This window comes from Sciurus vulgaris (genome assembly GCF_902686455.1).
Source record: "Sciurus vulgaris genome assembly, chromosome: 8".
In the NCBI taxonomy this organism is placed as follows: Eukaryota; Metazoa; Chordata; class Mammalia; order Rodentia; family Sciuridae; genus Sciurus; species Sciurus vulgaris.
In genome coordinates this window covers 119,708,581-119,732,663 of record NC_136468.1, presented here as the reverse complement: position 1 = coordinate 119,732,663, position 24,083 = coordinate 119,708,581, and the positions used below count along the sequence as shown (strand labels likewise).

Below are 24,083 nucleotides of genomic sequence, written 5' to 3'. Positions count from 1 at the left end.
ACATTCCTTAGAAAACTTGGAATGGACCCTCCATTTGACCCAGCTATCCCACTCCTTGGCTTATACCCAAAGGACTTAAAATCAGCATACTACAGAGATACAGCCACATCAATGTTCATAGATGCTCAATTCACAATAGCCAGATTATGGAACCAACCTAGATGTCCTTCAGTTGATGAATGGATAAAGAAACTGTGGTATATATATACAATGGAATATTACTCCGCCATAAAGAATGAAAAAATTATGGCATTTGCAGGCAAATGGATGAAATTGGAGAATATCATGCTAAGTGAGATAAGCCAATCTCAAAAAACCAAGGACGAATGGTATCGCTAATAAGTGGATGATGACACGTAATGGGGGGTAGGAGGGTTTAGTGTTAGGGTTAGAGTTAGGGTTTGGGAGGGGGGCAAGAATGTAGGAAGGAAGTACTGTATAGAGGGAAAAGAGGGGTGGGAGGGGTGGGGGGAAGGGAAAAAATAACAGAATCAAACAACATTACCCTATGTAAATTTATGATTACACAAATGGTATGCCTTTACGCCATGTACAAACAGAGAAACAACATGTATCCCATTTGTTTACAATAAAAAAAATAAAAATAAATAAAATTTGAATAGCAAAAAAAAAAAAAAAAAAAAAAAAAAGGCACGACAGGCTTTTGTTGTTCTGGCGCCATGCTTCTCCCTGCACATGGAGGTCTTCCCAGGAGCACACAAAGTTGCTGCCTATGCCAGGAAGTAATGCTGCAGCTGAGCAGGGGCACCCTGGCATCATCCTGTAATTGTTCTTAAAGGGCCTGCTGTGGAAGAAAGGCTTTGGAAGAAAGAAAATTCTAATCTAGGCATGGAAAACGATCAGTCCTGATGCTGTTTTAGAAGACATGCAGTGCATATGAAATTTGTGATAGAGGAAAATTTGGAATTTAAGTAATGGATTAGGTAATGAATTTAGGTAATATAAAGATAAAGAAGCAACAAAACTGATGGAGGAGAATGATGCAGACCGAACCAGAACTCAGAGTATGACTATAGCCCAGACTGCATTCCTAAGCACTAGTTCAGCTTTAGCCTGACCTCCATCTCAAACTACAACAATTTCCATGCAGCTTGGGGTCAAAAACTCAACATCTTTGGCATTGTACACTCTGCCTCATGCTGGGCATCTTGCCTACCAGAGGAGGAACAGGAGTGACACTACTTGTAACTCTTTATGACTATGAATCATGGACAGAAGGTGATCAGAGCTTTCAAAAAGGAGGAAAAATTCAAATATTGAAGTGCTTGGAAGGAGATGGGTGGGAAGCCTGATCCTTGACAACTGGAGAGATGGATTACATTTCCAGCAATTATGTGTCCCCAGTTGACTATTCAGGCTGAAGAGTGGTACTTTGGAAACTTGGCCGAAAAGATGCTGAGGAATAACTTTTTTCCTTTGGAGGTATTTTTTTTTTTTTTTTTTTGTGGTGCTGGAGATTGAACCCAGGGCCTTGTGCATGCAAGGTAAGTACTCTACCAACCGAGCTATAGCCCTATCCTCCTATATCCTCCTATGTACTTTCTATTGATGTTTGGGATGATATGAAAGGAGACCATGTCAAACATTATAAAATTCACAAACTTGAAGAGGCGGATACTCTATCACCACCCCCAGCCAAATTTGAAACGTTTCAGTAGCTTGTACAGTGTTACTGGGAGATATTGGCGAGGGGAAGGTCTCTGCTGCAGCCTAGTAGTTCCCAGTTCAGTCACAAAGGGATGTCAAAGTTTATCCATGTGTCTGTCAAAACCAAAGATATCTAGGAAATTCCTATAGTTGATCGAGACTGGGAAATGGTAAGTTTGGGGAAATATGGGTGGGTACCTGGAATAGCAACACCAAAGTACCAGGTACAATGTCTCCTGAATCATTCCTTGAGAAAAAGCACAGATCATGACGAAGTTGAAGCGTGACAAGTTAGTCTTCATGGTGGTATCTGAGGAACCAATCTACGTGGTCACTGAGTGTATAAATAAAGGATTTTACTTGATTTGTTAAAAGATAGTGAAGGAAGAGCTCTGAAATCTTGTGGACAGGGCATCGCAAGTTACTACAGAAGTGGCTTACATTGACCACATTAATTATGTCCACAAGGATCTGCAATAAGCAAACATTCTAGTGAGGAATGGACTAATTTGCAAGGCTGCTGACTTCGAATTGGCCTGGTTGATTGAGAACACAGCAAGACAAGGCATAAAGTTCCCCATTAAGCAAATAGCACCTGAAGCAGCCCTGTAAGGGAGATTCGCAATCAAGTTTGATGTGGTCTTTTGGAATCTTATAGGAATGGTCATGAAAGAAAGAATTCCTAATCTAGGCATACACAACTGGGAGGTGTTGGAGCAGGTGGAGTGCAGTCACAGGATGCCCTGTCCATAGGACAGCCCCTCTCACTGCAAGAGCTCATGATATGCTGCCGGACAAAGGACCCCAAAGATTCTCCCACTTTTCAGTGCCTACAGGGTTTCCTAAAAGACTACATTACTCCAAATGACCTCAGTTATAGACCTTGTGAAAACCTGTGAGAGCTGACTCTGCAGAGAGCAACCTTTTCCCAAGGGTTCCTCTAACACTCCCAATTACAGTTCCATAGCCAGCTATTGGGAGCAGCAAGAACCCTCCAGAATCAAAGCACATGTGACTCTGAAACTGCTAAACTTCCAAGACCTTCATTAATGACAATTGTACCCCAATATAAACCTCTGTGAAGCATATGAGACAGAATCTTGTTATTGCTCAGATTTTGGAAAATACATTGTATCAATATTATGTAAAAATCCAAAAACCTTTGTTCAGTGTAGTTAGTTACTCAGTCCAGTGTCAGCAATCCTAGTGCTTTTTTTTATTTAAATATAAATCCGATGTGATTTTAACTCTAGTTTCATGTGATTCAGCTATAAAAGGTATTATTTTCCAAAAGTGGCCTTTTTGTCTAAAATAAAAATTTTTTGGGGGGGGGGGATCAAACCCAGGGCCTTGTGCTTGCAAGGCGAGCATAAAATAAAATTTTTGAATGTTTTAACATTAACTGTAAAAAAAGCATCAATTCTGCTGAACCACCTGCTATGGAGCTAGTTGGGAACTCTTAAAACTATATTGTCTATGCACTTGAGACACATTTTTGCATTATCTTGTAGGGCCAATGACACATGATACATAGCCTTAGCAATTCTACTCTGCGTCAGACTGAAAAATCTAAGAGGTGCTGAGTGACAGCCCTAATTCAGTTACTACAAACCATATAGGTTAAATTCTTGCTCACCTGCTTTATCCATTGCATATGATGGGGGTTGCTCTCTATATGCTTATTTTCATTGTTTTCTAAGGTAAATGAATGATCTGTCTTTGGGAGAGTTCTGGTTGATGTGGCAGAAAGAAAGTGAAGGGGTTCAGGTGAGTGTTGTCTCTTAACCCTATTCTCTGAAAGTAGCCTATGTATCCTCTGATTCTTTTATTGACAAAACAAAGACATCTGGTCAATTATCTGCATATCAGAGAAAATAATTGACCCTAACTTCCTTTTTTTTTTATTTGTTTGATTTAGTTATACATGACAGCAGAATGCATTTCAATTCATTGTATACAAATGGATACTCATTTTCATTTCTCTGGTTGTACACGATGTAGAGTTGCACTATTCGTACAATCATACAAGTACATAGGGTAATGACATCTGTCTCATTTCACCATCTTTCCACCCCTGCCTACTCCCCTCTCCTCATTCCCCTCTGTCCAATTCAAAATTCCTTCATTCTTCCCTTGCCCCCCCCCCACCATTATGTATCAACATCCACTTATCAGAGAAAACATTTGGACTTTAGTTTTTTGGGATTGGCTTATCTTGCTTAGCATGATAGTCTCCAACTTCATTCATTTACCTGCAAATACCATAATTTTATTCTTCTTTAAGGCTGAGTGATAGTCTGTTGTGTATATATACCACAGTTTCTTTTTCCATTCATCTATTGAAGGGCATCTAGTTTGGTTCCACAATTTAGCTATTGTGAATTGAGGTGCTATAAACATTGATGTAGCTGCATCACACATATACTACTATGTCGATTTTAAGTCCTTTGGGTATAGGCCAAGGAGTGGGATAGCTGGGTCAAATGGTGGTTCCATTCCAAGTTTTCTAAGGAATCTCCACACTGCTTTCCAGAGTGGCTGCACTAATTTGCAACCCCACCAGCAATATATGAGTGTCCTTGTCCCCCCACATCCTCGCCAATACCTGTTGTTGCTTGTATTCTTGATAGTTGACATTCTAATTGGAGTAAGATGAAATCTTAGTTTTGATTTGCATTTCTCTACTAGAGATGTTGAACATTTTTTCATATATTTGTTGATTGATTATATATCCTCTTCTGCTCAGTTCCCTAGCCCATTTATTGATGGGGTTATTTGTATTTTTGGTATTAAGTTTTTTGAGTTCTTTATAAATTCCGGAGATTAGTGCTCTATCTGAAGTGTGTGTGGTAAAGATTTTTTTTCCCCACTCTGTAGGTTCTCTCTTCACATTATTGTTTCCTTTGCTAAGAAAAAGCTTTTAAGTTGGAATCCATCCCATTTATTGATTCTTGATTTTATTTCTTGTGCTTTGGGAGTCTTTTTAAGGAAGTCTGGTTTTAAGTTGACATGATGAAGATTTGGGCCTACTTTTTCTTCTATTTGGTGCAGTGACCCTTAATTTACTTAATCTGGCTTATTTTACACAGCATGATATTCTCTAGTTTTATTCATTTACCAGAAAATGCCATAATTTCATTTTTCTTTACAGCTGGACAAAATTCCTTTGCTACATATACCACATTTTCTTTATCTGTTCCTCTATTGACTGGCACCTGGGCTGGTTCTGTAACTTTACTATTTGGAATTGTGCTGCTATAAATATTGGTGTGTCTGTATCACAATAGTATGCTGATTTTTAGTTCTTTTGAAAAAATACTGTGGTTGATGGGGAAGAAGGAAGGATGGGAAAGGAGAGAAACAGTGGAATGAAATTGACCAAACTACGTTATGTACGTATATGAATATGTCACAGAGAATTTCACCTTTATGTTTATCTATAAAATACTAATAAAAAATTATAAACAAATAGAAGGAAGACTAATAGGGTAGAGGAAGGAGAATGGGAGAGGGAAGTGGAGAGGAAAAGGGGAAGTACTGTAGTGGAGCAAGTTATGTTCTGTGACTGATTATGTCAGAATGAACTCAATATTATGTAAAACTAATATAATGTGCTAATAAAAACACAAAAAGGAAAGCTGACCAATGCACACCTCAAGAAGGCAGAGAATTATAATTTCCCTCTGAAAAGGACCTGGATATTAGAGAGCAGAGACATAATCTGAACATGATCTGGGTGAAGAGGCCCTTGTCCACATATTCACATCTATCTGGGACACCTTCACAGTTTTCTCCCCATTAATGTTTGTAACTACTAATAATTGGAAACTCCAATTCCCAGAGACAAACTTATGGAGAAATATTTTATTGTTTATTCATGTAAATGAACCTTTCTGTGGAAGTCTCATACTGACCTTAGGGTGGTTCTCCTGGGCAGGATTTAAAACTTTTCCAGGTTTCCTCCCTAATAGTCCACATTAGGCCCAGGAGGGGAAAAACTGCTATAACCTTGTCCTTTAGCTGGTGGCCATGCAGAGCAAACTCTCAATGTGCCAGTTCCTTCCTCACTTTGGTCACCTCTTGCTGAGAGGCCTCTCTTCTTTTACCTTGTTCAGGCATCTCTCCATTATGCCTCTCAATCTTCAGGGGATCAGCCTGACTTCTATGACTCTCCCTTGAATTCCTCTGAGTAAGTTTTAAAGTGAAGGGAAGCACCTGTCTTAAGGGTTAGATAGGGTGGCACTCAAAGCACCAGACATTGCTCTCCCAAAATGTATTTTGTGTCTTAATTGATTTATTATTTTTATGTTCCTGGGTTAAGACAAGGGGAAGGGTTTCAATTCCACATCTTGACATCTTTGCATTCCTGCTTAGGTAAACTATCGGGCCTCTTATAAGCTGGAATGTTTACCGCATATTGAGTCAAAACCTCTGGAAACCTCAGCTGAGATGAGATGAAGCAGATGTTTTAATGGAATTTACTCATCTAATTTAATTAACTCATTGAGCTTCAGGAAACTGACTTGGAGACTCCACAGAGTATGTCCCAAAAGGCTCCTCAGATGTATTTCTATGGGAATAAGATGGTCAATGTCCTGGACACAGGGCTGTAACTCCATGTCTCTACCTCCCAGCACTGAGACCGTCTGCTGTGTCAGTTGCACTTGTTAGTGCATGGGGCTGCTACCTTTCTCTCTAGGATGTTTCTTGTCATCAGGTGGACTCTGGGAAAACTGTTGAAGTTGGAAGGGTCTTGGCCAAGGAAGAGATACCCACAGGACTCTGTGACCTGAGCACCCACAGCAGGTGTCTTGCTCTCTCAAGTCCCTTTTGTCATCTCTATAATTCCTTGTTGGGGAATTTCCCATCATGCATATCACCCCTTTCCCCTGTCTCCAAGGCCCACTATAGCCCCTGAGTCTGCATAATCACTGGAACACATTTCCCAGGTGGGGATGGGTAAGTCCTGGCTGGAGGTGCCTGGGTGCCCTGTGAGGATGCAACTGCTCATCCCAGTGAGCAGTGGGTGGATGCACTGAATCAGGGACAGTAACTTTTTTATTTTTAATCCCAGCTTCCATCACTCCACAGACAGAGATGAGCCCATATGTTGCGGGGTGCAACTAAAGAACAGACCGATCACCACTGAGAAGTCCAAATTTTAGAGTCTTTATTAGCTGGCTGGCTGAATGTCTCACACAATGCCCAAAATGACTATTGGGAGAACAGCCCTGACCATAGGGTTGCAGGGCTTTTAATGATCATAAGTGTCTGTTGTGGTGATTTAAAACTATAAACTAACATCATGAGATCTAAAATCAGAAGCAGAAGTAGGTCAAAATGACCTTAGTTGTGTACAAGTTAAAGAATGGTTACTAACATCTAAACAATCACTGTTGATGTGGTATGTTGTTTAAGAAAAATAGAAATCAAAAAGAACAATTTTACATTATATAAGAATTGCTACTTTGTGTTGCCAAACATGCTATGCTAAGCAACTGTTGATGGGTACAGAGGTGGGGTGTTCCCATGGGAGAAGCATTTCCTACATAACATGGAGTCTCAGGGTAAAATGGAGTCTGTTTAGTCATTGCCCATATAGCCTGGCCTATAAGATTTCTGTGGAGTTAAATTTGTCAACCTGTCACACATAGAACCCAGTGCTACCCTGTAAGTGAGTTATTTAGTTTCCACTGGTTTCTATAAGTGAGTTATTTAGTTTCTACTAGTTTCCTCTTCCTCAAGGGACAAGTGAGCAGGTTCCTTCTTAAGATACATCTGCCCATATTTCTGTGCATGGAACTCCTTATCATGACTCACTCACCTGCTATTTTTAGAAGCACCCTGGTAAATTCCTGCAACTGAAGGAGACTCCCTGATAAACATCAGAGCAAAAGCTCAGCGTAATGACAGGGAGGCCACCAGCACTTTAAGACTATACTCAGAGCATCTTCATTCTTCCATCCCCACTCAGACCATAGCCCCTGTTTCCAGGTCATCCAGCCCTGTTCTGGGAGCCCTGAGCTCTCAGACTCTGTCTACTTCCTGTTCTCAGTATCAAATGAACTCTGGATTTGGTCATTCACTGAAGAGAGAGAACCAGGTACTTCTTTCTCTCTTAATTTATTTTAATATGCCTATGACTGAAGCCTCTGTGAAGGGACTTAGGAGCTCCCCTGAATTTTTCAGACTCGAAACAAATCCTAATGGGGCCGGTGTTCCAGGCTCAAGATGCAGGAGATGCTAGTGAGGCCCTGAGTCTGGAGTTACTAAGATAATGGAACAGTTTATTTTGGGGAAATAAACAGGCATCACTGTTTAACAATAATATTATGTGCATTTAGTGTTCACTGTCATAATTATGAGGGGGTATCTGTGTTAGAAAAAGTGTTTTAGAAAGTAGAGCAAAGGCCCAGGCTTCAGAAGAGAGAACTCAGCTGCAGCTCTTCTTACAGTCCTTGGCCTCTGTGTTGACATAAAATACAGGACATTTTGTAAACTCAGAATGTTAACAATACTGCACAGGATGTATTTTAATTTAAATAAATAAAAATGAGAGATAAATAAGTAGGCTTTTTGTGATTTTAAACTTAGTCGAGCTCCATTGTTTGCAGCTGCTTAATGGGGGAACGCTACCCACAACCCAGAGTAACTCCTCTCACTCAGGGTCCACTGACAAAGTAATAATAGAGATGATGTTAGAATTAAAGTCATATACAAAAGGACAACAGAATACCTTTTAATGATACAATTAGTTCTGGTATTAAAAAAAATACATGGTGAATACTTTTATTTTGAAAAGTGGTAATGAATGGAACTTCAGGGATCTGAGCAAAAGGGTGCTGTGGCTGAGATACTGTGCTGGAAGTTCTTAGGAAACAGAGATTCTGGGAATGAAGGTAAAGAGTAGCCCAAGTGAGAGGTGCTGCCCAACTTCATTTGTTAACTCAATGGGGTCCTTATGGATTTGGGGTTTTTAAGGGTTTGGGATCCTTTGTTCTTGTTCGATTCTTTCATACCCCCTTAAGTAGTTTGTTATCCCTTTGTATAGCCCTCAGAAAATGTCCTCTGTGGGTATCCTAATGACTTAGTTAGAAGAGGTGGTTGTGACATGGCCTTGAGGCAATTGGGCCCTTAAGAGGTTATAATTATCAATGACTGGGGATATTGGGCATCACAGTTCCCATTTTACAGATGCTTACCTGCTTTGGTAAGGTTCCCCATGTTTCCAGTAAGAGCTGTCTTACGGAGTTATACTCTTCTATGGCTTGGGTTGCTGGCCTGCTTCAGTAAGTTTCCCCATGAATTTAAATAATAGTTCCCTTAGGGGATTACGATCATAATCATTTGTGGCTTGGGTAAGTTTGGACATGCTGACTTCCATGCTCCAGGTGCTGGCCTGCTCTGATAAGGTTCTTTGTGATTCCATTCCTGTGATTCACAGATTTTTCTTAATGTCTTCCCTGTGAGTTACTGCCCTTCATTGTCTTTCTACCCACCTGTTCGTGGCTAAAATACCTAACAATGAAAATACTGTTGCCCCAGTGAGAGCCTTTCTGCACAGAAACAGCGCGGCCAGCTCTGGCCCACCCTGCTGCCAGCTCCGGCCTGCCCGCAGGTTGCTTCAGAGACCAACACAGGGCGCCAGGGATTTCCCCAAGCAGCCCAGCCCCCTCCAGCGGGAAGCACCTCTCTAGGCTAGCTTCTCAGGGCAGACCGCCCAGTGAGAGCCTCTCTACGCAGAGCCAGCCATAAGTCCCCAAGCCAGCGGAGACCTCCGACCTGCAAGAAGCTTCTGGGACCAGGGCTGGGCAGCCAGAGACCTCTCCAGGCAGCCTTGCCCCCCTCCAGCTGCAGGCTTTTTCCACGGGGCCATCCAAGATGGTGGACTAGAGGGTGACTGCATCTCCAGTTGCTCCAGAACCCAGGATTCAAAAAGGGGAGGCATTGAGAGACTCGGACTAAAATAGAACCACGGGGTGAGTCTCCCCCACTCAGTGAAGCTCAGCTGGGCAGCAGGCCCGGATTTGAGCGGCTTATTAGAGTAGGACAGGGCAGATAGAGTCTCCCCCAGGCAGCTCTGTGCACTCTGGCGGTGGGCTACTCCACAGGGACAGAATCTCCAGCCTCACGGAGCAGGTCTGCCAGTGAGAGCCTTTCTGCACAGAAGCAGCGCGGCCAGCTCCGGCCCACCCTGGTCAGCTCTGGCCCGCCCCGCTGCCAGCTCCGACCTGCCCACAAGTTGCTTCAGTGACCAGCACAGGGCGCCAGGGACTTCCCCAAGCAGCCCAGCCCCCTCCGGCGGGAAGCGCCTCTCTAGGCTAGCTTCTCGGGGCAAACCGCCCAGTGAGAGCCTGTCTACACAGAGCCAGCCACAAGTCCCCAAGCCAGTGGAGACCTCCGACCTCCAACCAGCCTCTGGGACCACGGCTGGGCAGCAAGAGACCTCTCCAGGTCTCTCTCCCTGGAACCAGTAGTGGGCTAGGGTCAGTGTTCTTCGGAAGCATTACATTATCAAGTTAATCCAAGACTTCGGGCTACTGAAGGCTGGTAGGTGATACACTGGAAATCTACAGGGACACTATAAGCCAATAGAGGAAATCTAAAATATCAAAGAGTCCCACTGACATATGACCAATATGAGAAAACAAGGGAAGAAAATGTCCGAAACAAACCTAGATACTATATCAATAAAACCCGATGACAGCACAGCAGAAGAAATGTCCGAAAGGGAGTTCAGAATGTTCATAATTAAAACAATCAGGGAAGCAAACGAGCAGATGAAAGAACAAATGCAGGCATTAAATGAACACACCAATCAACAGTTAAAAGAGCAAATAAGGGAAGCAAAAGAACATTTCAATAAAGAGTTAGAGATACTGAACAAAAAACAAACAGAAATCCTTGAAATGAAGGAAACAATAAACCAAGTTAAAAACTCCATGAAAAGCATAACCAATAGGATAGAACACCTGGAAGACAGAACCTCAGATATTGAAGACAAAATATTTAATCTTGAAAACAAGGTTGACCAAACAGAAAAGATGGTGAGAAATCATGAACAGAATCTATAAGAATTATGGGATATCATGAAGAGGCCAAATTTAAGAATTATTGGGATTGAGGAAGGCTTAGAGAAACAAACCAAAGGAATGAACAATCTATTCAATGAAATAATATCAGAAAATTTTCCAAATCAGAAGAATGAAATGGAAAACCAAGTACAAGAAGCTTATAGGACTCCAAATATGCAAAATTACAACAGACCTACACCAAGGCACATTATTATGAAAATACCTAACATTCAAAATAAAGACAGAATTTTAAAGGCCGCAAGAGAAAAGAATCAGATTACATTCAGGGGGAAACCAATAAGAATATCAGCAGATTTTTCAATCCAGACCCTAAAAGCTAGAAGGGCCTGGAACAACATTTACCAAGCCCTGAAAGAAAATGGATGCCAACCAAGAATCTTATACCCAACAAAATTGACTTTCATATGTGACGATGAAATAAGATCCTTCCATGATAAACAAAAGCTAAAGGAATTTACAAAAAGAAAGCCACCATTGCAGAACATGGTCAGCAAGTTATTCCATGAAGAAGAGATGAAAAACAACGATGCAAATCAGCAACGGGAGGAACTAGCCTAAAGGAATAGCCAAATAAAGGAGAAACCAAATCATGTCAAAAAACAAAAATGAGTCAAATGACTGGGAATACAAATCATATCACAATAATAACCGTGAATGTTAATGGCCTGAACTCATCAGTCAAAAGACATAGACTGGCAGATTGGATTAAAAAGAAAAATCCAACAATATGCTGCCTGCAAGAGACCCATCTCATAGAAAGAGATACCCATAGAATAAAGGTGAAAGGATGGGAAAAAACATACCATGCACACGGACACAGCAAAAAAGCTGGAGTATCCATCCTCATTTCCGATAATGTGGACTTCAAGCCAAAACTAGTCAGAAGGGATAAAAAAGGACATTACATACTGCTTAAGGGAAGCATAAATCAGCAAGACATAACAATCATAAATATCTATGCCCTGAACATTGGCTCATCCATGTACGTCAAACAAATCCTTCTCAAATTCAGAAATCAAATAGACCACGACATAATAATGCTAGGTGATTTTAACACACCTCTCTCACTGCTGGATAGATCGTCCAAACAAAAATTGAATAAAGAAACCATAGATCTCAATAACACAATCAAAAATTTAGACTTAACCGACTTATATAGAATATACCATCCAACAAAGAACGAACACACTTTCTTCTCAGCAGCACATGGATCCTTCTCTAAAATAGACCATGTTTTATGCCACAAAGCTACTGTTAGCAAATGCAAGAAGACAGAGATACTACCTTGTACTCTATCAGATCATAATGGACTGAAATTAGAAATAAATGACAGAATAAAAAAACAGAAACCTCTCCAATACTTGGAGATTAAATAATACACTATTATACGATGAATGGAAACAGAAGACATCAGGAGGGAAATTAAAAAATTCTTAGAGGTAAATGAGAACAAAGACACATCATATCAAAATCTCTGGGACACTATGAGAACAGTACTTAGAAGAAGATTTATTTCATGGGGCGCATTCAACAAAAAAAGTAGAAATCAACAAATAAACGACTTAACATTACAGCTCCAAGCCCTAGAAAAAAGAAGAGCAGACCAACACCAAAAGTAGTAGAAGACAGGAAATAGTTAAAATCAGAGCCAAAATCAACAAAAATGAAACAAAAGAAACAATCGGAAAAATTAACAAAATAAATAGTTGGTTCTTTGAAAAAATAAACAAAATTGATAAACCCTTAGCCACGCTAACAAAGAGAAAGAGGGAGAAAACTCAAATTACTAAAATTCGGAATGAACAAGGAAATATCACAACAGACACGAGTGAAATACAAAACATAATTAGAAGCTATTTTGAAAATCTATACTCCAACAAAACAGAAAACCTCGAAGACATCAACAAGTTTCTAGAAACATATGAATTACGTAAACTGAACGAGGACGACATACACAACTTAAATAAATCAATTTCAAGCAATGAAATAGAAGAGGTCATCAAAAGCCTACCAACAAAGAAAAGTCCGGGACCAGATGGGTTCTCAGCCGAGTTCTACAAAACCTTTAAAGAAGAGCTCATTCCAATACTTCTCAAAGTATTCCATAACATAGAAGAGGAGGGAACCCTCCCAAACTCATTCTATGAAGCCAATATCACACTGATACCTAAACCAGACAGAGACTCATCAAGGAAAGAAAATTTCAGACCAATATCCTTAATGAACATCGATGCAAAAATTCTCAACAAAATTTTAGCAAATCGCATACAAAAATATATTAAAAAGATAGTGCACCATGATCAAGTGGGTTTCATCCCAGGGATGCAAGGTCGGTTCAACATCAGGAAATCAATAAACGTAGTTCACCATATCAACAGACTAAAAGTTAAGAATCACATGATTATTTCAATAGATGCAGAAAAAGCATTTGATAAAATAGAGCATCCCTTCATGCTCAAAACACTAGAAAAAATTGGGGTAGTGGGATCATTCCTTAACATTGTGAAGGCCATCTACGCTAAGTCCATGGCCAATATCATTCTAAATGGGGAAAAACTGAAAGCATTCCTCCTAAAAACTGGAACAAGGCAGGGATGTACTCTTTCACCACTTCTATTCAACATTGTTCTTGAGATTCTAGCCAGAGCAATTAGACAAACCAAAGAAATTAAAGGGATACAAATTGGAAAAGAGGAACTCAAACCATCCCTGTTCGCTGATGACATGATTATATATTTAGAGGAACCTGGAAATTCCACCAGAAAACTCTTAGAAGTCATAAGTGAATTCCGTAAAGTAGCAGGTTACAAGATCAATGCTCATAAATCCAATGCATTTTTATATGTAAGTGATGAATCATCAGAAAGAGAAATTAGGAAAACTACCGCAGTCACAATAGCATAAAAAAAAAAATAAAATACTTGGGAATCAATCTCACAAAAGAGGTGAAAGACCTCTACAATGAGAACTACAGAACACTAAAGAAAGAAATTAAAGAAAACCTTAGAAGATGGAAATATCTCCCATGTTCATGGATAGGAAGAATTAATATTGTCAAAATGGCCATACTACCAAAAGTGCTATATAGATTCAATGCAATTCCAATTAAAATCCCAATGATGTACCTTACAGAATAGAGCAAGCAATTATGAAATTCATCTGGAAGAATAAGAAACCCAGAATAGCTGAAGCAATCCTCAGTAGAAAGAGTGAAGCAGGGGGTATTGCAATACCAGATCTTCAACTGTACTACAAAGCAATAGTAACAAATACTGCATGGTATTGGCACCAAAATAGACAGGTAGATCAATGGTACAGAATAGAGGACATGGACACAAATCCAAATAAATACAATTTTCTCATACTAGACAAAGGTGCCAAAAATATGCAATGGAGAAGATAGCCTCTTCAACAAATGGTGCTGGGAAAACTGGAAAACCATATGCAACAGAATGAAATTAAACCCCTATCTCTCACCCTGCACAAAACTCAACTCAAAATGGACCAAGGACCTTGGAATCAGAGCAGAGACCCTGCATCTTATAGAAGAAAAAGTAGGTCCAAACCTTCAACTTGTTGGCTTAGGAGCAGACTTCCTTAAGAGGACTCCCATAGCACAAGAAATAAAAGCTAGAATCAACAACTGGGATAGATTGAAACTAAAAAGCTTTCTCTCAGCAAAGGAAACTATCATTAATGTGAAGAGAGAGCCTACAGAGTGAGAGAATATCTTTGCCACTCATACTTCAGATAGAGCGCTAATATCCCGAATCTATAAAGAACTCAAAAAACTCTACACCAAGAATACAAATAATCCAATCAAAAAATGGGCTAAGGAAATGAACAGACACTTCACAGAAGATGATGTACAAGCAATCAACAGATATATGAAAAAATGTTCAACATCTCTAGTAATAAGCGAAATGCAAATCAAAACTACCCTAAGATTTCATCTCGCCCCAATTAGAATGGCAATTATCAAGAACATAAGCAACAATAGGTTTTGGCAAGGATGTGGGGAAAAAGGTATACCCATACATTGCTGGTGGGGCTGCAAATTAGTGCAGCCACTCTGGAAAGCAGTGTGGAGATTTCTCAGAAAGCTTGGAATGGAACCACCATTTGACCCAGCTATCCCACTCCTTGGCCTATACCCAACGGACTTAAAGTCAGCATACTACAGAGATACAGCCACATCAATGTTCATTGTTGCTCAATTCACTATATCCAGATTGTGGAATCAACCTAGATGCCCTTCAGTTGATGAATGGATAAAGAAACTGTGGCATATATATACAATGGAATATTACTCCACCATGAAGAATGATAAAATTATGGCATTTGCAGGCAAATGGATGAAATTGGAGGATATCATGCTACGTGAGATAAGTCAATCTCAAAAAACTAAAGGACGAATGATCTCACTGATAAGCGGATGAGGACATATAAGGGGGGGGTAGGAGGGGTTAGTGTTAGGGTTAGGGTTAGGTTTAGGGTTAGGGATAAGGAGGGTGGTAAGAATGGAGGAAGAAAGGACTGTATAGAGGGAAAAGAGGGGTGGGAGGGGAGGGGTGGAAGGGAAAATATAAGAGAATGAATCAAACAACATTGCCCTATGTAAATTTATGATTTTTAATTAAAATAAATAAAAAAAATGAAAATAGTTTATCTGTTCAATTGTGTAAATGATTGGATAGAATTTATCAGAATCATTCTCCTTTCCAACATCTGGTCTTTCAGTCAGTATTTTGGAAAGAATAAAGGTGAATCACATGTGAAATAGGCTTTTGTTACAGAGGTATTAGCCTTGTCTCCATGTTCCTCCCCTGCAGACCCCTGCCCTGTTTCATCCAGGCCACTCCCATAAATCATTTCCAGTTCAGAGCCCTCAGGACACACAGCAGCCTCCTGCAGTCTCTGAAGGGGACGTGCAGTATATGCAGAGGGGCCAGGGATTTCCTGGTCCTGTGACTTAGAGTTTCCTCTGTCACATAGAAAGGATCCCTTCTGGAAAACTAGATTAAGATGCAAGGAAAGAAGCTACATTGTGTGAGGTATATGTAGTGGTATAGTTACATAGAAATTTACATTTAGTATTAAGTATTAGGTTTTAGAAATTAAATGTGTTCTTTTGTTATTCATTTCAGATTATTTTGGATTTTTCTAAAAATTTAGTGAAAAAGATATGTGATTTTTCCCTGTTTCAATTATGCTTGTTGAGGATTTTACATTAGATAATCCTTTGCTATTCATCATTACACATAGAAACACACCTCTACATTGTATCACTACAATACCACACTTTTCCCTTGGTAGTTATTCCCTTGGTTCATATCACTCTGTGTGTGTGTGTGTGTGTGTGTGTGTTTGTGTTTACCACTTTATCCATAATATTGCAACTGATCGTAGATTGCTATAATATCTTTTAAGAACACATTATTATCATAAAACAGTGTATTTAAAATTAATTACTTTGGAGTTTGAAGAACAGAATTGGCAAGTCTTCTCTGGGAGCATGGAGAACATGTATCCTGTGCCCATACTGGCTCCATGTAGCCTCATTTTAAGAACATAGCAGATATTAGCAACAAACAGTGGGAATGAGAAAGGTTTTTTGATCTTACTTTGCTATCTGCATGTGCTACTGTGGAGATGGTTGCTGAACCACAGGGCAGCCTCATCCTTGGATTGGACCCCTGTGATGATGAGAGCAACCTTACCTTCAATCAGGGAGCCTGAGGATCATCCACGGACTCCTGAGATCAGATTGCTTGCGTGATATATTAGACCTTGAGGTGCCTGGTAGGGCTTCCACTGAACCCAACAAGCAAAGTTACCGGGATTGACAGTCCAGCACTGGAGCCATAGGTGAGTGTCACTGTCCCTCCTGGTTCATGGTCAGTGAAGTTTCCTGAGTCACCACAGCCTGGGAAGTGGCTCCTCAACACAAGTAGGAGAGCTAATGGTCAGGAGATAAGAGGGGCATGAAGGTTGTGTTGCCTTTCCCACCCCCATCCCAGAAAGTTCCCCCTGACCTGTGCAATAAGCCAAAAGTAGGAGTAGAAGAGGAGCCCAGGCCATGATATAGACAGTCAAGAGGCAAGCTTTTCAAGATTGCTCACTACACAGGCAGCCCCACAACTCATTATAACTCCTATAGTCCTGGGGGAGTGGAGCTTTCTTGCAAATGAGCTCCTTTCCCAGGGGAACTTAACTGGCTAGCTCACAGCTATTGAATTTTTACACCTCAGTGATCAATTGGTAAAGGGACCAGGACCTGGAAGACCACTCCTCAGCTGTACTTTTCTTTCGCAGAGTTTAACCCAAAGTATTCTCTTGTGTCCCAGAGGCACATTTTCCAGCAGGTCTTTCCTAATTAACAATGAGGTATATGTACTACACCAAGGTCAATGTAAAGAATTCAGTAAGAAGGGAAGCCATGCAATTATACTAGCATAGAGTTACTAAATTAAAAATGGGAAAGTGAATTATATTTCATCTGAATCTTCAGCAAGTTTGTCACTGCACCAAATAAGATGTAAAAGGCCAAAAAGCACATGAATATATTTAATATGATATTGAAAAATGCAAAATTAAATCATAATGATATCCATTACACAAACAAAAGGATGAATCAGAGTGAGAAGAAATGACAAGATCACCTACTGATGAGGATATAAAGCAACCGGGCTTCTGATACTTTTCTGATAGGAAACAACAACCACTTTGAAAAACACACTTTGGTGATTTAGAGTTAGAATAAACTGCTCCTTAAGAGTATCATTCTACTCTTAATGACTTATTCAAAATAATTGAAAACATTATGTCCACACAATGATTTATGGATGGAAGTGCATAGCAGGGTCATTCATAATAAAAATAATGCAAATTCTCTTCCACAAGTGAATAAAGAAAATAGTCTGTCTATACGATGGGGTCCTGCAAAACAATAGACTAGAATAGAGTTCATAGTCCCAACAAAATAAATGATTTTCAAAATTACTTTGCTCAGCAGTAAAAGGATATTATGATAGGCTGTGTAAGTTCTATGAAATTGAAATTCTGGAGAGTAAAAGCAGATGACTGGGTTCATGGGGCCAGGTTTGGTGGGATATTGACAAAAAGTGGGCAAAAGAGAAGTCTATGTGTGATGGAAACATTCTAAATCTTCATTGTGTGACTGCTAAAAGAGAGAGTGTGTACATGTCTATGAAAATGTATACATGCATATATCCATTAAATAGTTAATAAATTAAATGTATACATGTGTATGTTGTTCATCACTTGCCAAACGAATTGAAATGGATATATACTATTTAATATGAATTCCACTTCATGAAATTAAAGCCCTATACTTTAAAAAAATAGGATTCTTTTTTTTTTCTGATAGCATTTCTGAAGGCTTTATTTACAAATGCTTTTAAAAAAATAATAGCCTGTTTTTCAAACATCCTTTTGTTTAAAAGGAACTCCCATTTACAATATTGTAATATTATCACTAAAGTATGTCCAAGAGAAACAAACTAATGTTTCTAACATTTGTAGATTTGCTAATATTATCAATTGAATTGTACTTAATTCATTATAACTCATAGTAAATCTGGTCACATGTTCTGCATGGCTAATTATTTCACTCTCTTTTCTCAATATATAAAAAATATATTGCAAAGATATACTGAAAAATAAACTTTACCCTTCCCAGGTAATAATATTAGCTATAAATGAATATGTGTGTATATGTATTTTTTGTGTTTTGTTGTTTTGCACCAAACTCTTCAGTATTCTTTTGTAGGAACTATGGAAGCACAATTTTTGTCTTTTAATTTGATGAAAAATGTACTGAAAGACTTGGCTATATTTAGATTTTAATGAAATTGATTCGTATTTTGTATAAATCAAGAGCATTCTTAAGTATGGATATAAAAATATGGTAAACCATGATGGAGTAAAAAGCAGACCAAGGGAAGTGTGCTATCATAAAACAACTCTAGCTGCAATCTCTTGAATGCCACTTTCCTGGGAGATACTAAATATCCATTCACAAGAACTTTTTTCTGAAAGGTGAAAGGCAGGCTTGAAAATTCTTCAGTCACAGAGCAGCCTATACCTGCCAATTAGAAACTAAAAGACACTATATGTGATTGAGAGATTAAACAATACATACAGAAATAGTAGTTATTAAACTCCTCAGTAATTTCTTGTGTGTGTGTGTGTGTTAGTTTTGCTGAATCAACAGTTTACACAATGCATGTGCTATCTTCTGTAAGTCAAGACAAAACACAAAATGTATAAATTTGGCAGGTCATTTTTCTAGCTAAGAGCAACAGAAAACACAATTTCTGATAAAACAGAGGATTGGGATCACTCTAAAGTGCAAAATTGATAGTCCACGATGACAAATAGCCCAAACTCCTGTAGAATGGAAGGGAGAAACAAGAAACAGGGAAATAAATATAGTCAGTGCTAGTTAATTTAGGAAAATGGAAAAAAAAAAAACAAACTTAAGTTGGTACAAATTGTCCAATTATTATTATTTTCAAAGTATTCAATATGATGTAGCTTTCCCCATTCTGTCACACACCCTTGCTAGAAAGTATATTAGATTAAGGTCAAATTTAACCTGGATATACTTTTGTTATTAAAGTCTGAGATAGAAATGATTATACTTAGTACTGAAAGGCAAAGAACAGATGGACCACAATGGGGGGGTGATGTGTCGATAGTTCAAAGGATTCAACCAGAGACAAAAGCTATATACAAGCACGTGTGTAGCTCAAATAAAAGGACTATTTCATGTCATGACTGCTTGTTGTGTTCCTCTCCATATACATTCCCTGTGCTATTCTGTACATAGGATGAACTAGAATTAAGGCCATACAAATGACCATAATATTTGGCATCATTAATACGATATTCAAAGAACATCACTATCATCTTGATAAAGACCATTGCTGTAAGCAGCAAATTAGATCCTGCCTGATGTTATGTCCTATCTGTTCCAGCTCTAACTGTTCAGCAACTTCCTGTTATCTGCCTTTAAGATTTTTTCAGCTCTTTATGAGGAAGTCACATCACAAATAACAGAAAACAAAAACCAGTTGAATAATCTCAAAGAAGTCAAGTTCTCCTTGGGCAAATTAGAGTTGGTCAGGGTTTTGATTAAAGAGCCAAAATCCTAACCACTGTGAAAAGATTGTCATTGTACCCCTTCATAGAGGACCACTCTCAAATTCATAAGAACTTCTGCAAAGTACTGGGTCTGAATTCCTTCCTTCTCATGTTTTTTAAACTGGATCCCATATGACACTAGCAGCTCTACAGATTTTTGGGCCTACATGTCCTCCACGGAATTAAATGTAAAGTTCAACTGTCAGAGTGAAGTTCTGGAGGGCATTCTCCTTGTTCATTCATAAATGCCAGTCCTAGTCAATTACTGTAATGAGTATACATTTCACTGCAATAGTTGGCACTGGTAGTCAGCCTTACTCCTGGCGGCTTCAATGGGTCTTGCAATTACACCTGGAAACTCAATGTCCTTGGCAATGTTAAATATATTTTCAAATAATTTTCTCATCTCTTCATCAAGTCCAAACTTCACAAATTCTTTGGCTGTGATCTTCTGTTGCTGCTGGCACAGTGAGGGCACCAGGGAATCTCCATACCAAGCATTAAAATGTTATATTTCATTGAATATTTGTTTCGGAAAAGATCTTACCCTTTAGTTGTGTAACTTTTTCTGTGGCTCCTCCTCCTCCTTGCATAGAGGCAGCAACCAGTGGCAGCCCCAGAGACACCCTGCAACAAGCACCTGGGAAAGGGGAGCCAGAGCTGTGCTTCACCATGCTGCGCTGCAGCTCTCCACCATGATTATGCTTCTTGATAAGAGAATATGGGTGGAAAGTATGGCTAGCAAGATGGAAAAGTAATGGAAAACTCTTGCCTTCTGCTATGAGTTCCATACAATTATTGTTTTCTAAAATACCTTCAAGTTTAAGAGTCAGGTATAATGGATCTAGACCCATATGCAGGAGAGCAGTGATGGTTGCCCAGGAAACCCATGAAGGGCTTCTTTCTATGAACTTCAGAGGCTTCTTCCCAATGGAATTCAGAATCCAGATGTTAGAGGTCATTACAGAGTAGATGAATCTAAGTAAAAACAATCTGAAGACAGCTGACTGGAAATTTGAGCAGAAAGGTAATGGACATGGACTGATCAGCCTAGGAAGAGAGACAGGGCTTCCAGGAATGAGCCATTGGGGGTTCAAACTTATCTCTGGGATCAGCACAGATGCAGTCTGTTAGGTCGGAATTTAGGCGACTATAGGGGGCAGAGCAGAGCAGCTGAGACAAAGGCCAGTCCGCCAAACGGTGACTGATCAAGTGGGCTAGAAAATTCCACTGACCTTTAACATCCACCTGTCACTCAGCAGGACCCTCTCCCATTCTGGCCTATAAAAACCCTGGGCAGCCAGGGCCATGTGTGATTTTCTCCGGGTTCCTACTTTATCTGTACCCCTGGGGTCGGGGTCTGGGTCTGGGAATTTCACCCAAGAGCCAAATTTCAATAAAGCTTGCTTTGTCCGCTTTCTACCCTGCCCATGAGCTGACATTTGGTGCCAAAATCCGGGAGGATTTTGGGCTTCCCCCATTGGGGTTGGGGCCACGCCCTCCTCAGAAGAACCAGAAGATTCTATGTTTTGTCCTGCTCAGCTCTGCTCCATTCTGCTCCATCCATTTCTCTTTATCTGGCATCAGAAAGCGGTAAGTTCCCTAGGTTTTTCCCCATTTGCCGTTCCAATTTATACCCTCCGTTCCGCAAGACGTCCGGCCTCCAGTTAGCTCTCATTTATTCCATTCCATACACCAAAAGTTGAAAGACGTTTCATCCGCTGTTTTTCCAGTGTGCAGGAGCTGAAATTGGGACACCTTTTTCCGGCTTCCACATGCTATCTGGGTAAAGTTGGATGGCTAATGGGAAATACCAGGGGCTCACTGGACCCCAAAACTCCTTTGGGCTGTCTCCACTATAATTTTACTAAACTGGGACTTCCCCAAGACTTAAGCGTAATGGGCTAGGTTTTTATTCGACTGAGGCCTGGCCTCAGTATATTCTAGATAATGGCTCAAAATGGCCACCAGAGGGCACTCTTGACTTTCAAATTCTTACCGACTTGAGCGACTATTGTAATGCAGAAAAATGGCAAGATTTTGTTTATTTGCAAGCTTTTTGGATCTTGCGCACTCGCCCCAATTTTCTTTCCTCCTGTTCTACCACCCAAGTCCTTCTTGCCAGGGAGGGTCCTAAGTCTCCCCCTCATTGTTCTCCTGATTGCGGGTCCACATTTTAGATCCACTTGAAATGTTTTCAGCTCCACCCACTCGCCCTCCTCTTCCATACTCTGGCCAAACTCCTTCCTCCCCCTCCTCTCCTCCTCCTCCCGCTGAAAGCCCACCCCTTCCTCCCCCGGCACACCTCCTCCTACTCCTCAGATCCCTCCCATTTCCCCTCTTCCTCCTCCTCCAGAATGTTCCTCCACCCACTCCATTCCCTCCTCCCCTGTTAGCGCACACACTGATCTCATCAGAACATTTCCCCATCTGACCCAAAGCTTCTTTGCCCTCTCCAGGAGGTGGCTGGCATAGAAGGCATTGTGCAAGTCCATGTTCCATTCTTGCTCCAGGACCTTTCCCAAATCAAGAAACGTTTAGGGTCTTTCTCTGCTGATTCCTCTACTTATATTAAGAAATTTAAATATCTTTCCCAAACTTACAGTCTCACCTGGTATGATATTCGTGTTATTCTTTCTTCCACTCTCAAGCCAGATGAACGAGCCCGTATCCAACAGGCAGCACAGGACCACGCTGACCAAGCCCATTTAATGGACATAACTTTACCCACAGGGGCAGCAGCCGTTCCAATAACTGAACCAAACTGGAAGTATCAGGAAGGCCAGCAAGGCCACCATTTTGTGCTCGCACGGTCTAATATCTCATAGCAGGCATGCAAGCAGTCTCCAATAAGGTGGTAAGCTTTGATAAACTGAGGGAAATTACCCAGAATCCAGATGAGAATCCAGCTCTGTTTCTTAACTGCCTTACAGAGGCCCTTACTAGATATACTAAACTGGACCCTGAATTTCCCTCTGGGGCTATAGTGCTAGCAACCCACTTTATTTCTAACCAGCCCCTGATATAAGAAAAAAGCTCAAACGAGCTGAGGCGGGCCCTCAAACCCCTATCCAAGATCTGGTGAAAATGGCCTTTAAAGTCTATAATACCCGAGAGGAATCAACTGAATTGTCCAGGCAAGTTTGTTTGCAGAAAAAGGTGACACTTCAATCCCAAGCCTTGGTAGCTGCCCTGCGGCCTGCGGTTCCAGCGAGAGCTTCAAAGGGGGGCCAGCATCCCTCTCTGTCAGGGGCTTGCTTCAAGTGCGGATGTGAAGGTCACTGGGCTTGTCAATGTCCAAACCCACAGCCCCCCACCAGGCCGTGTCCCACCTGCAAACGAGCAGGAAACTAGAAGAGTGACTGCCCTATGGCTGGTCCCTCCCAAGCATCTCTATGCAGAGGTGTGGTCAGCCAGGAAGTCCCTTCCCATGAGCTTTTGGGATTCGCAGAAGACTGAAGGAGCCCAGACTCCAGGACCCCTATAACCCTAGCTGAGCCCAGAGTACAACTCCATGTAGTGGGTAAGTCCATAACTTTCCTTGTGGACATGGAGGCTACCTATTCTGTCTTGCCTGCCCACTCTGGGCCTTTATTTCCTTCCCAGGTTTCGGTTATGGGAATTGACGGAAAACCCTCCTTTCCAAGCAGACCAGCTAAATTAGCCTGTGCCCTGGAGGGACATCCTTTTACACACTCATTCCTAGTTATTCCCTCCTGTCCAGTACCCCTCCTAGGAAGAGATATTCTCCAACTCTTAGGATCCACCCTATAGCTTCTTCCCAGGCACACTGCTAGTGCTCACCTTCTTCTACCTCTGTTTCGTACATTCTCTAGTGCCTCCACACCTACCCTACCCTTGCCCCCAGACGTGGTTGACCCCCAAGTCTGGGACACTCCCAAGCCAGTCATAGCCTCCCACCACAAGCCAGTCAACTGAAACCTCAAGTTAAGATTCCTTCACGTCCCCAGTTTCCAATTTCCTGTACTCACAGGGAAGGACTTACACCCATTATAGGCCGGTTGCTTACTCAGGAACTCCTTATCCCTACTGACTCCCCTTGTAACACCCCCATACTGCCAGTACGTAAACCCTCAGGAACCTATCGCTTGGTCCAGGATCTCCGTCTAATTAATGAGGCAGTTATTCCCA

At 40.7% G+C, this 24,083-nt stretch overlaps 1 pseudogene across 1 annotated transcript; it reads right to left on the bottom strand.

Annotated features, from left to right (window-relative positions):
* Positions 1 to 18,968: 18,968 nt before the first annotated feature.
* LOC306667256 (CCR4-NOT transcription complex subunit 7-like) lies at positions 18,969 to 23,744 on the bottom strand (annotated as a pseudogene). Its single transcript has one exon. The product of its transcript is annotated as a CCR4-NOT transcription complex subunit 7-like (transcript).
* Between the last annotated feature and the right edge of the window lie 339 nt (positions 23,745 to 24,083).